Source organism: Mugil cephalus, chromosome 16 (genome assembly GCF_022458985.1).
Source record: "Mugil cephalus isolate CIBA_MC_2020 chromosome 16, CIBA_Mcephalus_1.1, whole genome shotgun sequence".
In the NCBI taxonomy this organism is placed as follows: Eukaryota; Metazoa; Chordata; class Actinopteri; order Mugiliformes; family Mugilidae; genus Mugil; species Mugil cephalus.
In genome coordinates this window covers 20180681-20195832 of record NC_061785.1, presented here as the reverse complement: position 1 = coordinate 20195832, position 15152 = coordinate 20180681, and the positions used below count along the sequence as shown (strand labels likewise).

The window sequence follows — 15152 nt, the reverse complement described above, 5'->3', positions numbered from 1 at the left end:
GGTTACTGTTTCATGAGGGGGAGGATGTCTCAGTCATGAAATGGTAACGGGGACAATCAATCAACTCATACGTCAGATCTTTTTGGTAACTACAGTTTAAAGTGATGGTCTCATGTTCTTATTTCTTTGGTTTCATATCATTAATTAAGTTCTGGTTACCATGAATTTAACAATACCAATGCTGTTTGCAATCAAGGTCCAAAATAGCCTGTTCTTTAGGTCTATCAAACAGAAAGAGTTTGTCAGTGTGATAACCCCTCCTACATCTGAGTTCCTCTAACTGAGAGTCTTGGTTTGGAGCTGTCACCTTGTGATTCTTGCATTTCGCTTTCACCATCTCCCTCTTTGGGGCTCAGCAGCAGAAGCATTTTTTGAAGTTCGAAGTTTTTGAGTTTTAGCTTTTTTTCTTTCCATGGGACTAACACAATGGGCTGGGTAATTGTTGCTATACTGTTCTTGTCAGGTAAGTCTGTGCATTCAGATCTTGTCTTGCGTCATATTTGCCAACAGTTTTAACTTGACCTTTTTATTTTATTTGATTACATGACATCAAGCAAGCTGTAAGCTGCATTGCATGCAGCAAATGTTTTTAATGACAACAGTTATTTGTGGAATTTGACATAGATACAGATAGAAAAACAATTTAAGATGAATATATGTGCCTTTTATCCTTTTATCCTGAATATAAGAGAAACTGTGAAGATTTACATTCTAAATTAAGGACTCTAAAAAAAATGTATTGCTCAATAAATTGATTTCCGTGAAAATATGTTTTATAAAGACCAACTGTGTGGCACTAACACCTCAGCTAAAGACCTCATCTGGCGCGCTGGCTGCTTTTTTTTTGTGTGGTGTTGAAGTGCTATTAAAGGTTATGCACATTTCAGTCCACACATCCTCTTCATCTGTTTCAGTGACACCCTTACTGCAGCCATTTACGTGGTATTTTCTGTCACTTTCACTTGTTGAAGCAACAAAGACTATAATGGCTCAACAGGGGCTTTTTCAGTGATGAAAAAACAAAACAAAACAAAAAAAGACCATGAGCTGAAGAAATATTTTGATTTACTTCCTATTATTTCTTGTAAATTCCACAGCAGCAGAACTCTCACACGATGTCACTGTTGGACACTGAAATGTAAATGGAATTAACAGATGACAGTAAACAGCGCCCTGCCATATATATATTTGTATGATGGCATTGAAACTGATGACAATGAGTTTTTCAGAAGGCTAATTTTAGAAAACGTCATGTACTGCCCAAAAAAGGAAAACTTGAGCAGCAAAAAGTGATGAGGAAATCTCACACGTAGGCTCGTAGAGAAGAGAGACTTCCTATCAGCTGCAGTGGAAGATATTATATTGTTGCTTTTCTTTTAAGTTAATATAGAATTCAAAAAGTGTTGCTTCTGCTTTTTACAAATTGGAGGAAATGTTTAAAGGTTATGAATTGCAGGCATTGTAAAAAATTATATATGCCTGCATATGCATGCATGGATAGACAGTTATAGAGTAAAATAGGTTGTATGGAAATACTGAAAACAACAGGCCAGGAAAGGATCTCACACACAGGAACGTCCTGTTTGGTCAAATCTGGTTTAGGTCAACTTGACCTGGACATGGGAACAATGAGAATTTCCATGCACAAAACCATAAGTTGGTTGGTTGAAAACATGATTCTATTGCAAAGAACAGGTTATCATTTATCGCACACATCCACTTCTGTGTGATTTCTAATAGTAAGTGGCAAGAATTAGAGTCAACAGGGCCAGCCTCTCAGACAACACAGGCTTCACAATGAATCCTTGAACGTAAAAAGAATCATTCCTTCTGAGCCACTATGTTGAATATGTCTGACTTTGGTGCTCCCTAGTGGCTTCAGAATAAGACACCGTGGGCAGACCGTACTGTTACACCCCAGAGATAGACTGAAGGCAACACAAAGACCAATGACATCACAAACAAAAACACATAGTTAGATTAATTAACTTCCACAGAATCACATTACGATAAACGGTTTCTATCTTCTGATTCCTTCAGTGTTAAAAGCTGCTCTTTGTTTCAATATTGATCCCGTGGCTTGGAAGACCCTGACCAACTCTGCAGCAGGTTTTGGCTACCAGGTGGTGCAAAGACAATCAGAGTAAGTCAGACGATGCATTGTGGCGCTAAATGTGGGTTTTATGCAAGATGCAAGATTTGATCAGCTAACAACTCTTAGTACACTGCCCTCACCACACTGTTTTTGTTTGTTTGTTTGTTTGTTTGTTTTTTTTTTACTTTTTATTAGATTGGTCGTCAGTGCCCCACTTGAACAGTATTCACCAAATGGCAGGGGGGAAATATTTACCTGCAACATCAACAGCGAATCCTGTGCTAGAGTGTCACCTTCAGGTGGGCAACTTTTTATTTCTCAACGTCTTCACAGGGTTTCTACTGATACTGCATCACACACAAATGTATTTTATGTTTTAATGTGGTTTAACTATCTTTAAACCTCTGTCGAATCGTTCCCTTACAGTGCCGGATTATGCAGTGAACATGTCTCTTGGTTTGACATTGAAAGCTAATCCCACCACACAGGAAACACTGGTGAGTAGGTGAACTGCAGAGAATTGCAGAGGTTTGTGCTACTTGGAAATATATCTATATTTTTGTTTTACTACTGATCAGGATTGGTCTCTTTTCAGGCATGTGGTCCGACCATTCCTAAGGACTGTACAAGTATCACCATGTACAATGGTCTGTGCTTTCCCATTACAACTTCCAATCTTGTTCAACCATCCATACCTTCCTCTATTGAAGGTAAAAGTATATTGAATTGAAAGTTGACAGTGTACTAATGTCATTTATTAAAAAGCCCAGAATCTGGAGGTTGCATGATACTAAAAGGAAAAATGTTCAAAGGATCCCTTGATTAATTATGCTCACTGGTCAACAGAGTGCCGGTGGACAGAAGTTGCTTTTCTGCTGGATGGTTCAGGCAGCGTGTTTCCAAACGATTTTCAAATCATGAAGAATTTTGTTAAAAATCTGGTCCGGTCATCTCTGCCTGGAAACACACGAGTAAGAGGACCGTGGTCCCAAAGACATAAAATAATTACACAGTTTGCATAAAATAAATGAATAATTGTGTTCTTTTCTTTCAGTTTTCTATTTCCCAGTTCTCTTGGGACCCCACAGTCCATTATTACTTTGATAATTTTTTCTCATCTACACCATGGGAGACTAACATTGACAATATACGCCAATTAGGGGGAGGAACCTTCACGGCAAAGGCCATCAAACATGTTGTGTGAGTGGTGTTATTCTGCCATTATATGATTTAAATGCTAAAGTATGACATCTTCACCTTGATTTCCTGTCCAGACAATTTTTTAACATGATGAATTTAATCATTGTGTGGACTTTACTAATACAACTGCTTTCAAAAGAGGCATTGTATGAATTAAAGTTTTACACCATGTGACTTAAACGGACCCAACCAAAGCTGGACGTAAAAACTGTCAATTAAAATTATACATCCTCAAATAAAATTTGAATAAGTCATGAAAGGAATAGCACTAAAAATGGGTGTTATATGGGTAATAAAGATTAAAATATAATTTTCTCAATTGGCAGTAACAACGTTTTCACATCACTAAGAGGTTCCAAACCAAATATGAAGAAGGTCTTGATCGTCATTACTGATGGAGAATCTCAAGACCGTCCTTCGTTACCGGAAGCTATACATTTAGCTAATCAGAAAAACATCATTCGATTTGCTATTGGGGTGAGTACAAATTATTGATAAATATTTTGGATCTAGATGTGGGTTCACTGCTAGCTTGTGTGTTGAAGAGTGAGTTGAGTGATTCTCTGTATTCCCCTAGTTTAAAACGTAATTTTAATAACTCAATCCATATAACATCTCAACCACGTTGTTTCAATGTCCCTAGGTGGGGAGTGCATTTAGAAAATATGCGGCAAAAAGCGAACTGGACACCATTGCATCTTCTCCTTCAAATGATTATGTGTTTCAAGTGGACGGCTTCGGAGCACTTGAAAAAATAAGACAGAATTTGCAGAACAAAATCTTCTCCATTGAAGGTGCTAATGTAAACTAAACGTCAAGTTTTCAACGTTGAAATTACTGTACATGTTCTATCATTGACCATTGCTACCTCAAGCCATAATGACTCAGACTGTTGTAGTCTGCCTTTTAAGTACTGTTTTGCTTTTCTGTCACAGGATCTCAAAGCAGCGGCGAGTCTCTGAAAATGGAAATGTCTCAAGAGGGATTCAGTGCAGCTTTTGTGCCTGGGGTAAATAAAATCACAGGAAGGCGACTGGACAGTGACTGGACTGGAGGTTTTAGTGTCATCCTGGTTATAAGAATGAGGAGACTTGATGTATTTAAAACTGTCTCATATCATATAGGTTAAGGTACATTTTAGCCTCATCGTTTTACAGATAGTGTCGTGGTGGAAATGTTCAAAACAGTATGGGTGTTATCTGGTTAATGGAGTGAATTGGTTGGCATGACAACTTTTGGTCTACATGATGTCACATCCTGTTTCCATAGTGTCAAATAAGCAACTAAAATAAAACTCATCAGAAAAATGGACACTTGAGTATGCATCAGCATTATATTAACTACCTAGAATGGCTGAAGCCATCCTTGAAAAAAAAAAAAAAACATATTTAATGTGTATTTTAGTGTTTTATTTTAGCCCAAGTCGCATCCACTAACATGGAGGGGGTGGAGCTTATGACCTATACTGCAGCCGAACACCAGGGGGAGCTCTACTTGCTTTGGCTTCACTCTTGGGGAGCTGCTCCATCATCCATATTTATACAGTCTCTGCTCTATTCTCTATTCTAATATATTATATAAGTCTTACAGTAGGTAGATTAGCTTCTCTAGCTGCTAGAGACATACAACTGAGAGGTGGTTGTTATTTTTTTCCTCAAATATTATGCAAAACACTTTTAACTCATTACTCCTCTGTCTACATTGCAGGGAATTCAGTTGGCAGTTGTTGGTGCAAACCAGTGGAGGGGAGGATACGTAAAATACTCACGTACTGGATCCTCAGGACCTCTCAAGGGCAGTTACTTTGAGCCTGCTTTTCTACAGCCTGACAGTTACCTTGGTAAGAATATTACACCAACAATAAACTACTTTCACACTGTACCTACTGTACATCATCATGCACAGTGCATGTGCTGCATGTGTGTAAAGTCTGACAGCAACACATTGATCAGAACAGGAAATTGACCGAAAAATGTCAAACGAGAAATAAGGAGTTGAATATGCGAACATGTTTAATACAAGTCACGTTGTTTTTGTTTTTGCATTTAATGTGATACACAGAAGTCTCCTCACCACTGGAATATACAGACTAGCTAAACTTGGATATTTGATATTTTAACTGATGACCTTTATTGACTGTTTTGAATTCTAGGTTATTCTATGGCAGTTGCTAAAACTTCAAGTGGCACAGTCACAATTGTTGGTGCTCCACGATATCAGCACAGAGGAATTGTGATGGTTGTTGATGAAAGCATGACACATAATAAAATGATAGATCCACATCCACAGCAGGTATGTGTTTATGTGTAAGCCATATGGTCCTGAAAGACAACATTATCAGAATTGTGCTTCATTATGCTGTTTGGACGGTTTCAGCAATCTGGTGAATACTTTGGGGCAGAGGTTTGTGCCATGAGCATGAGCAGCCAGTATACTGACCTCATCCTCATATCCGCCCCAATGCATATGGAATCCGAGAGAGAGGGAAGAGTTTATGTGTGCCAGTTGAAGTATTTGGTAAATGACATTATTTTTTTCTAATGACACAATTCATCTATTTTTCTACTTTTAATAAACGTGTAACATTCACTTTCATCCTTATGCTTTCACCAGACAGTTGAGTGTCGCTTTGACTCTCCATTAGTATTAAGAGGGGCTGAATCCAGCAAAGGAAGGTTTGGGTCTTCTCTTGCTGTGCTGCCTGATTTAAATACAGACGGGATCAGCGATTTAGCAGTTGGAGCACCTTTGGAGAATGATGGCCAAGGCAGCATCTACATATTCCACGGCGAAAGAAGACCAAGTATCAATCCCATTTACTCACAGGTGAGCAGCAATAGAGAATTCTCAAAGGACAATAAACACATTCCCCATCTGGGGTCTGTTTGCCACTGCTTTTAAAGCCTGTATAATTTGAGTAATTCAAATTGTCTCCTTTACACAGAGAATAACTGGCTCTGAAGTCAAGTCAGGGCTGAAGTATTTCGGCTTGTCGATCAGTCAGGAGACTTTAGACCAGAGTGGAGATACACTGCCAGACTTAGCGGTGGGATCAAATGGCACAGTTGTCTTACTCAGGTATGTCCAAAGTACTCTAATCAAGCACTGTTTTGTCAAGTGTAAGTATACCATTTTTGGTCATTTGTAACCTACTGTACACCACAGATTGTGCATAAAAAATGGATGTAAATACCAAGTCTTGAAAGTTAAGCCAATGCAAAACTTCTTCAATGCAAAACTTCTTAAACTTCTTCCGTCCTAAATTTCTGTGCACTACTAGTCCCAGAGTTTTGGAGGGATATGTATGTTAAATGAAAACGTGCTTGATTGGGACTGCTGGGCAATGTCTTTTATAAGCGAAAAAAAAGTGAGGTTTTCGTCCCATTGGAATGAATGGGAAAGCCCGAAAAAATTGCCAACATTCCGAAATCACAACGCTCGCTTTGCTGAATGATTACTCGGCCAAGTGTAGCCTTTTCCACAAAATGGCGTTTCTGTATCTGCTACAGTTTGGTCGCAGTTGCAGTTTACGTTTGGGTGAAAAAAGTTGAAAAATATGGTTTAACATGGGACTCTATGGCCGCACTCTAATCACACTCTAGCTAGATTTTTCAGTTTTAACCGAAAAAAAGTTGTTCAAAGTTGTCTGGCGGCCACAAATTTGGAGCTACAGAAATAAAAATTACATGAAAACGTAGGAATTTTTGTCGGCTTTCCGATGGTGCATCTCTGATTCGTGTATGTCCTACGGTTTGGACTCCAGGCCCTTCCGAGCGAGGAGTGCGACCAATATTCCGCCCATCCACTCCCATGTTAAAAAAAAGTCAGATTTTCTGTGAAAAACGGCAACGTGAGGTGTTCTCTCTCTCGTCACAGCGGCCACAGTTTTCGCCGTACATGCGTGGAACCAACATTAAATCGAAGACGACCCTCGTCTGCGACTCACAATGCGTTCATTTTCCCTGTACGACCTATCATTGGGGAGATATGAACATTTGTTCGGAGGCCAAATGCTAGGGTACAGAGATAGCTACCCCCCACTTACATAAGAACTAAAGTTCTTATGTAAACTGTGAGAGAGCAGGGGAGGGGCCGTAACCATGGTTACAAAACCCACACGCACAAAGGAGCTCACAGCAATGGAGGATTAGGGAGGAGCTCATAGTGACAGCATTATATAGGGAGGAGGGTCTAATTAACAGCAGGTGTGTACCTGCTCATGATGTTTGCTGCAGTACTTAAGGGGGGGGTTACTCTAGTACTGGACTCCACCATTAATGAAGTAACTGAGTACTTTTACTCTAGTACTGGACTCCACCATTAATAAAATAACTGAATACTTTTACTCCAGTACTCAACTCCACCGTTAACAACGTAACTGAATACTTTTACTCCAGTACTCGACTCCACCATTAATAAAGTAACTGAATACTTTTACTCCAGTACTCGACTCCACCATTAATAAAGAAACTGAGTACATTTACTCTAGTACAGGACTCCAGTATATGGGATATCATTGATGGTCACTAGGTGCTTTCACCAAAATACACCATATTGCCATAGTGGATGCAGCTGCTGGGCCATGGAAGCCCATTCTATGAAGTTCTCTACGCACTGTTCTTGAGCTTATCTGAAGGCATCATGAAGTTTTGAGGTCTGTCGCCATCGACTCTGCAGAGAGTTGGTGACCTCTGGGCACTATGCACCTCAGCATCCACTGACCCCGCTCCACTTTGTTATAATATCACTGACAGTTGACAGTGCAATATTTATTTGACCAAAAATGTCAAACTCAAATCTAATGTCAGAGCTGTAGTCTACAAACCAATGGGTGATGCCACTGTGGCAACATCCATCAAGGCTCATGATGTATTGTTTTTGTCAGTGTCTTTTGTAATGTGTGAAGACCAAAGCAAAGGTTGGTCAGCCGTGACATCTAGGCCAGTTTTTTTTTTTTTGATAACACCTTGAAAAAGAAAAACAAAGCTGTTTCATATGTATTTTCTCACCTTTTCCAGATCAAGACCTATCGTCATGGTTGAAGCTACTGTGTCATTCGAGCCAAAGATAATCCCTACTCAAAATGTAGACTGCTCAGTAGCACTGCAGAACACAGCTACAATCTGCTTTACCATGACCAGTCTCACTTCAGTATCTACAGGTTCCTCAGGTGACAAACCTACCGTCTGTCCATTCTTTGGTATGTTTGTTCAGTGTACCATTCAAATGTAACTCTGATCTATTCCAGCTCAAGCAACAATCAAACATACTTTCACACTGGATGCCACTCGCAAAGCCCCAAAGAATCGAGCTCATATCACTGATAAACAACGAGAGTCGACCAAGACCATTACTGTTTCCTTAAATAGGAAAGAATGCAGCACCTTGAAATTCTTCATTCAGGTAAATCAGAAGACCCTGATACAATCATTTTGTTTTTAAGAGTCCTCTAACACTGAATCCAAATGATTTTCGCAATCTTGTCAAAAAAAAACTTCATAATAGTGTCCTTTTCCTGCAGGCATGTGCAGAAGATGTTGTCAGTCCACTTAGCAATGAGTTAAGATTCACCTTTGAAGGTTTACCATCTTCTTCAGGGCTCAAACCAAGTCTTGCGCAACAGGCCAAAACTACAGCCATTCATTCAGTAAGTAAATTTCAAAGGCACAAAACTTAGTATTTATGTAGTTAAGAAAAACATATTTGCGTTTGCCACTACTTTTTATGCATTCATTTCATTGTTGCTACATTATTGACCATTTCGCATGTTACTATGTGGAGAGCTCTCCTAGACCATGTCCAGATATCATCACAAACTTGATTTAATTTGTTGTTTCTGGTAAAATACAATTTACTCCACACTCTCTTTCACAGTTAGGGTTTGAGATCAACTGTGGCACTGACAACCAATGTGTGGATGACTTGAAACTGGATTTCAACTTTACCAGGTGAGGACACGCTACAACACAGTCTTCGCTTACATGCATGATGGGAAGCCAGCAACCTAGGCCTAAAGCAGCAACATACCGGAGGCATATGATACTAACGGGCCTTTAAGATACGATGGGGCTTCGCCTTCAATGGCCTTGTATGTTAAGGAGACGGAGCCAAGGAAGAGAAGCTAAAATTTGAGAAAAATTCTTGTAGCAGCAGTTCGGATAATCTTGGTGCTTTTTGGAGAGCTATTTAGACCTGCTAATAATTAATTATAGTACTTTAGTTTAGACGTAACACAGGCAGGTACAATTTGTACTTTTAGCTTCACCTTGTAATCGGATGTTTGACAGTGTTGAAAAGGTGAAAAAAGGTAGTTCAGGTTTTATGTTCACATTAAAGGATGCATCCCAGTCAAAAGCAACCCAAAGATTCCTCACAGTAGTACTAGAGTCAAAGGTAATACCATATTAATAAATTATAAACCTTTGTAATTATAAAATTAATCTCTGGGTTGCTTTGATCAAAATAAAATTACTTTAATTAACCTGAGTTTAGAAGTAAAAAGTTGAAAGAATCCAAACCTTTGTGTCTTCCAGGCACACTTGGAGCTTGGCAGATTTCATCAATCTGGCTTCATAGATAAATATTATTGAGTGTATAGTAGAGGAAATTCATGCAGTGTTTCATAATGATATTTTCCTAAGAAAACATGTATAATCTGAAAAGTACTGGTCCTAACAGAGTGCCCTGTGAAACTCCATGACAACCCTTTGTATGAGTGGACAAATTTCGACCTCTCTTACATATATATAAGATTCAAACCAGTTTAACGGCAGTACATTTAATCCAGACAAAACAATGTTTTATTACAGTGACTGGATTGTGATCAGTTGTGTAGAATGTGAAGCTCTAGTTTGAGTCTTGTCCCCCCTCATATTCAGATCCTTATTGGTTAAAGTGGGCATTGATGAGCTTTTGGATGTCACCGTGTCAGTGGAGAACAGAGGAGAAAACTCCTACGGCAGCCGCGTTACTCTCACATACCCAGCTGGGCTCTCTTACAGGAAGTTCACAGCTCTTCAGGTAAGGCTCAGGGTCAAACCTTTTTCACATTGTCTCTGATCAGATGTTCTTCTGAGCCACACGCCATTTACTTTTTTCTTTTGTTTGTTTATTTTTTTAATACAGGGAAGAATTGAGTGTAACTCCTTGGACAGTGAAGATGTTTTAAAGCGGGGAAAGACAGATTGCATGATTGACAAGCCCATTTTCAAGAGCAACTCTAAGGTTTGTTTGTTATACAGAAGGATTTCTTCTCAGAGCCAAAAGAGGAGGTGGTTTGATTTCTCTCCTTCACATGGTTTTTAGGCTCTCTTCATCGTCTCCTATGGGATTGGAATCACCAGTGAACTTGACAGGAAGCTCTTTATCACGGCAAATGCCACCAGGTACCACTTGTCGAGTTATTTTTATTTATGGAGCTGTCATATTAAATGAATACTACTTTAATATAATAAATACTGATTTCAATAATTGCTCTTCTCCGTTAGTGGGAATGAGGTGCGCTCCAGTTCAAGCGATCTCTACAAAATGAAAGAGATTGATGTAAAGTACAGCATCTTTGTTACAATTGAAAGGTTTGTGATGTTTTAGTTGAAACATACAAATATATATAACAAAGTGATCATTTTAAATTAGAATACCTGGTAATTGAAAATGTTTATTTAGCTCCCTCAGCTACAACAATTTCTCTTTTGGAAAGAGTAATTTGGAGAAACAAGTCAAGCAGTCAATCAAGGTAAATTATTACTTCAAATAATTCTGTCAGTATTATTTATGATGTTTATTGCTTATATTTAGACTTAAAGCTTGGTCTTTTCTCAGGTCACAAATGTGAACAGGGTGCTGAATTTCACAGTGGTGATCAGGGTTCCAGTAAAGCTCGGCGACAAAGACATCTGGGTGGATTTGAAGAGTCTGCAGGTAATGCATGCCGAAACATTGAGCGATCGGCCCCAGAAATGTCTCAGATGTAGACGTAAGATGCATGGATAGCACAAAATGAGGACCACATCCTGGTCTCTGTTAAACTAACATGACTACATTGGCTCCATTTCAGATCACAAACTGTCAAAGAGGTCAAGACGAACAGCCTGCTGTCCAAGACTTTGTTGCTCAGATACAGAAAACAAAGTCAGTGGTGAGTGCTGATACAATTTTCCTTTTAAAATTGATCTAATTATAGATATTTTAGAAAATGTATTTGTATTTATTACAAAATACATATTTATTTGTATTTCTAACCTCCTGCAGGACTGCTCTGTAGCCTGGTGTACAGTGTTCAGGTGCAATAAGTTCATGGGAAGAGGGGAGAGTGCGACCTACAATATCTCTGCCAACGTTAGCTCACAGTGGATCGAGCAGGTAATTTGTGTATATTCGACAGTAAGTACTACACTGTGTCGCATAATATTTTGCTCATACAACATTTTTTTTTTTTAATTCTCAGATTGGACTTCAATCTGCTAAATTCCTCTTGACCAGCACGGCGAGCCTGGAGTATGACAGAAACCAGTACATCTTCTTTTCAGCGAGATCTAACAACAACCCCCCTGTTCAGAAGGTGATGCCAGATTTTATCCACTCGTGTGTTATTTGAGGCATGAAAAAGCTTGAAACTGACCCACATTCTGTCCTGTCACATCTCAGGTTGAGGCAGAAATAGAAGTGTATCCTGAACCAGATTTCACCAAAGAGATTGTCGGAGGATCGCTGGGAGGGTTGGCTTTCCTAGCTTTACTCACAGCCGGCCTGTATAAGGTAAGACACTGGACATACACTACTTTAACTGACTGGGCATTACAGGAAAATGCAGCCAGTAAGAGTGCAATGGTTTGTAATTATTAAATATGTATTCAGTAGTTCTCCTCTCTTCTGATTTGGTACTAATTTATTTATACTCCAATGCAACAATGACATATGTGTATAACTGTTTTTTGTCCCCTTTATACTTTAAGGCTGGATTTTTCAAGAGTAAATACAATCAGATGATAAGTGAAAGTGCAGAAGGAGAGGAGGATCCTGGGGCCGATGAAGATGCAGCCTGAGCAAAATAGAATAATGTAAAATATCTGTGTCAGCAATTATTTTAGACACAAGCTTTTTGTGGAGAGACGCTGAAGGCCACCTATAGCAATTTGTAACGTCAAATGTGTTTGAGTATTTTTAGAATGTTATCAGTATGTTTCCTTGCTGTCAGACAGTCTAACTCAAGCCTGACAACCAGGCAAACAGGGTTTTTATTTTATTTTCATTCGATACATTGAAAGATGCTTGGTTTCGGCAGAATTCACTCCCTTAGTCACTCATTCATTTGGGGTTTGGAGCCCAACCAGAATTGAAGAAATCCACGTCAATGTCTTCATTAATACTGAGTAGTTCTATATTTCAGCACTATGAAATGAATCTACTGAAATACCCAGAGCAGGAAAAATATTTGTCAGATACATCATTAGCACACACTGGTTCTTTGATAGGGTCACGCTCATGAAAGGGTTACAATTGCTTTAAGTTCCAATCGAATGCAAATATTGTGTATTAATTGTGTAGAATTTAAAACTTCTTTACAAGATAACCTGTTTCATCAAATAATGTACTGTTTAACCTTTGAAGAACACGCTTAACAGCTGGGTACTACTGTTTAAATATTTTTTTATATTGGCATTGTGAACTGGTGTAAGAATTCTGAAATGAAATAAAGGGCATTTATTTTATGATGATCTGTATACTATATTTATTATATAAATATGACTAAATTACAATACATTTGTCGACACTAGGTAACAGCAGTGAATAGAATAATTTAAAACTTTCCTTCATTTAACTGGATTCATTAAAAAAAATCCTTTATTTAAGAACAAAATGCTCTGTATTGCTTTACCGTTATAAAATGTAAACTTCTTCGGAAATACCTCATGTTAAGATTTGTTTTCATTACTGTATGTAAGTATATGAATCAGAGGTTACCGAGAGATTTCACTGCTGTCACTACAGTGGGTCAACCGCCTACATCAACACAGACAAAAGAGACATTGAGGTTATGGGGACGGTGAAAGACAGGAATAGAGACAATGAAAAACGTGGTGAATCTGCTGTTAGAACTGCTGCAGGAGAAGGCAGATCCCCCACTGTCTTTTCAATAAATGATCCAAATCTTGAAGTCTTGAAAAAGACCTGGACACCTGCACGGGCCGATTTACTCCCACTCATTGTTACAGCAGCTACCTGGAACCAAGATGTGTCTGACTTGCACAGCAGAGGGCCTCCTCGATCCCCATAAAAAAACATTAAAAAAAAAACAACATGAGTTTGAAAATCCATGCCAAAAAGGTTTCAGAAAAACTGATAGATGGGATTTTTCTTCACCTCTTGAAGGTCCATGGTGTTAGTGCAGATGTTCTGTGAATCAGAAACATTCCCACAGCTTGCCACTTGAGTTTCTAGGTCTCGAAGAGAGGATCCGGCTTTACTGACACCTACAAGAATCACAAGAACAGTTTTTGTGGATAATCAATTGATGACTGACATTGCACTTGCTATAAGAGCAAACCTTGCAAAAAACACAAAAGCTAGACATAAGCTTACCTCTTCTTTAGGGTCCATTGTCCCAACCTGCCACCCAATACTGGCTGCCAATTGGGAAGGGTCTGGTGTTGCTGATGTCCAGACACACAGACTTGACGTAATTGTGGCACACAGAGCCATCAGTGGGGTTATATAACTACAGAGCCATCAGTGGGGGTATATGACTACAATATTATTATTTGCATTTAGTAAAGCTCATCTTCAGAGTGTAGTGAAAATTGTCTGTGTGTTTTCTAATAAGGAAAGGTTGGTTTATTGTTGAAAAATATTGTTGTCTAGTAGGATGCGGTATCTAACTTCTACCAGCAGAGGGCGCGTTCGCTACACTGGGTATTCAGGGACAAGGGAAATCTCGCGTGAATACGTTCAGAGAACGAGAACACACTTGAGTGTGAAGCTATTGTGTGCGTGTGTGGTGAACTGTGATGGTAAAATACATATTTTTGGAATTGGGTAATTGATTTGTGAATATGTTATGTGTGAGTTTATGATCCCGGTTGGACTTCATGCAGTATTGTTTATGAACGTTGTTCTTGTTTAGCCAATGTACCCTACAGTAAACGTTGCCTAGTTACCGCGCGCGAGCGGGAGACTGTAAAATAGAGCCGGTTTAAAGAGCCCGGACGGCTCGTGTAGAGTTCATATATAAATGAATAAATAAGCTCAAATAGATACATAATTGATTCGATTAATTTCACAATGTTTAATAGACAGGATTGGCTGACTGTGTGTTGGAGAAACAAGTTGATATTGAATGTACATGGTGAAACTGGTCTGGAATAACAATGCAACAGATATGATGATTGTTTGGATGTTGGGGCAGATAATTTTTTTCTGTGTTAGGATATCGAATACGTTCAGAGAACGAGAACACACTTGAGTGTGAAGCTACTGTGTGTGTGTGGCCAACTGTGATTGTAAAATACATATTTTTGCTCTTTTGCACTTTCAAATTAAAGTGTAGTGGAGGGCAACTTCACTCTGCATGACTCTACATAGCTGTAGCTCACTGCTTCAGCCAGTTGTAAAAGTGCAGTATTAGACTGGATTTGACTTAGCAAAATGCTCACAACACCCAAAAATTTCTCAAAACTATTTACAAGTCGATGGCCAAGGAAAACCTTCCACTCACTGATTTTTGTACCGTTTCTGTAAGGAGGATGAAAGGTATTTTTAGAGCAAAATCTACAGTATATAATGTCCGAGGCTGAGACCGGGCCGAGCACAGCCAAAACCAAAACTGACAACACCAGACTGGACCCAGACGGAGCCCTGC

General features: G+C 39.0%; 1 pseudogene; it reads left to right on the top strand.

The window, feature by feature from the left end:
* Nucleotides 1–305: 305 nt before the first annotated feature.
* Nucleotides 306–12348, top strand: LOC125022016 (annotated as a pseudogene).
* Nucleotides 12349–15152: the final 2804 nt, after the last annotated feature.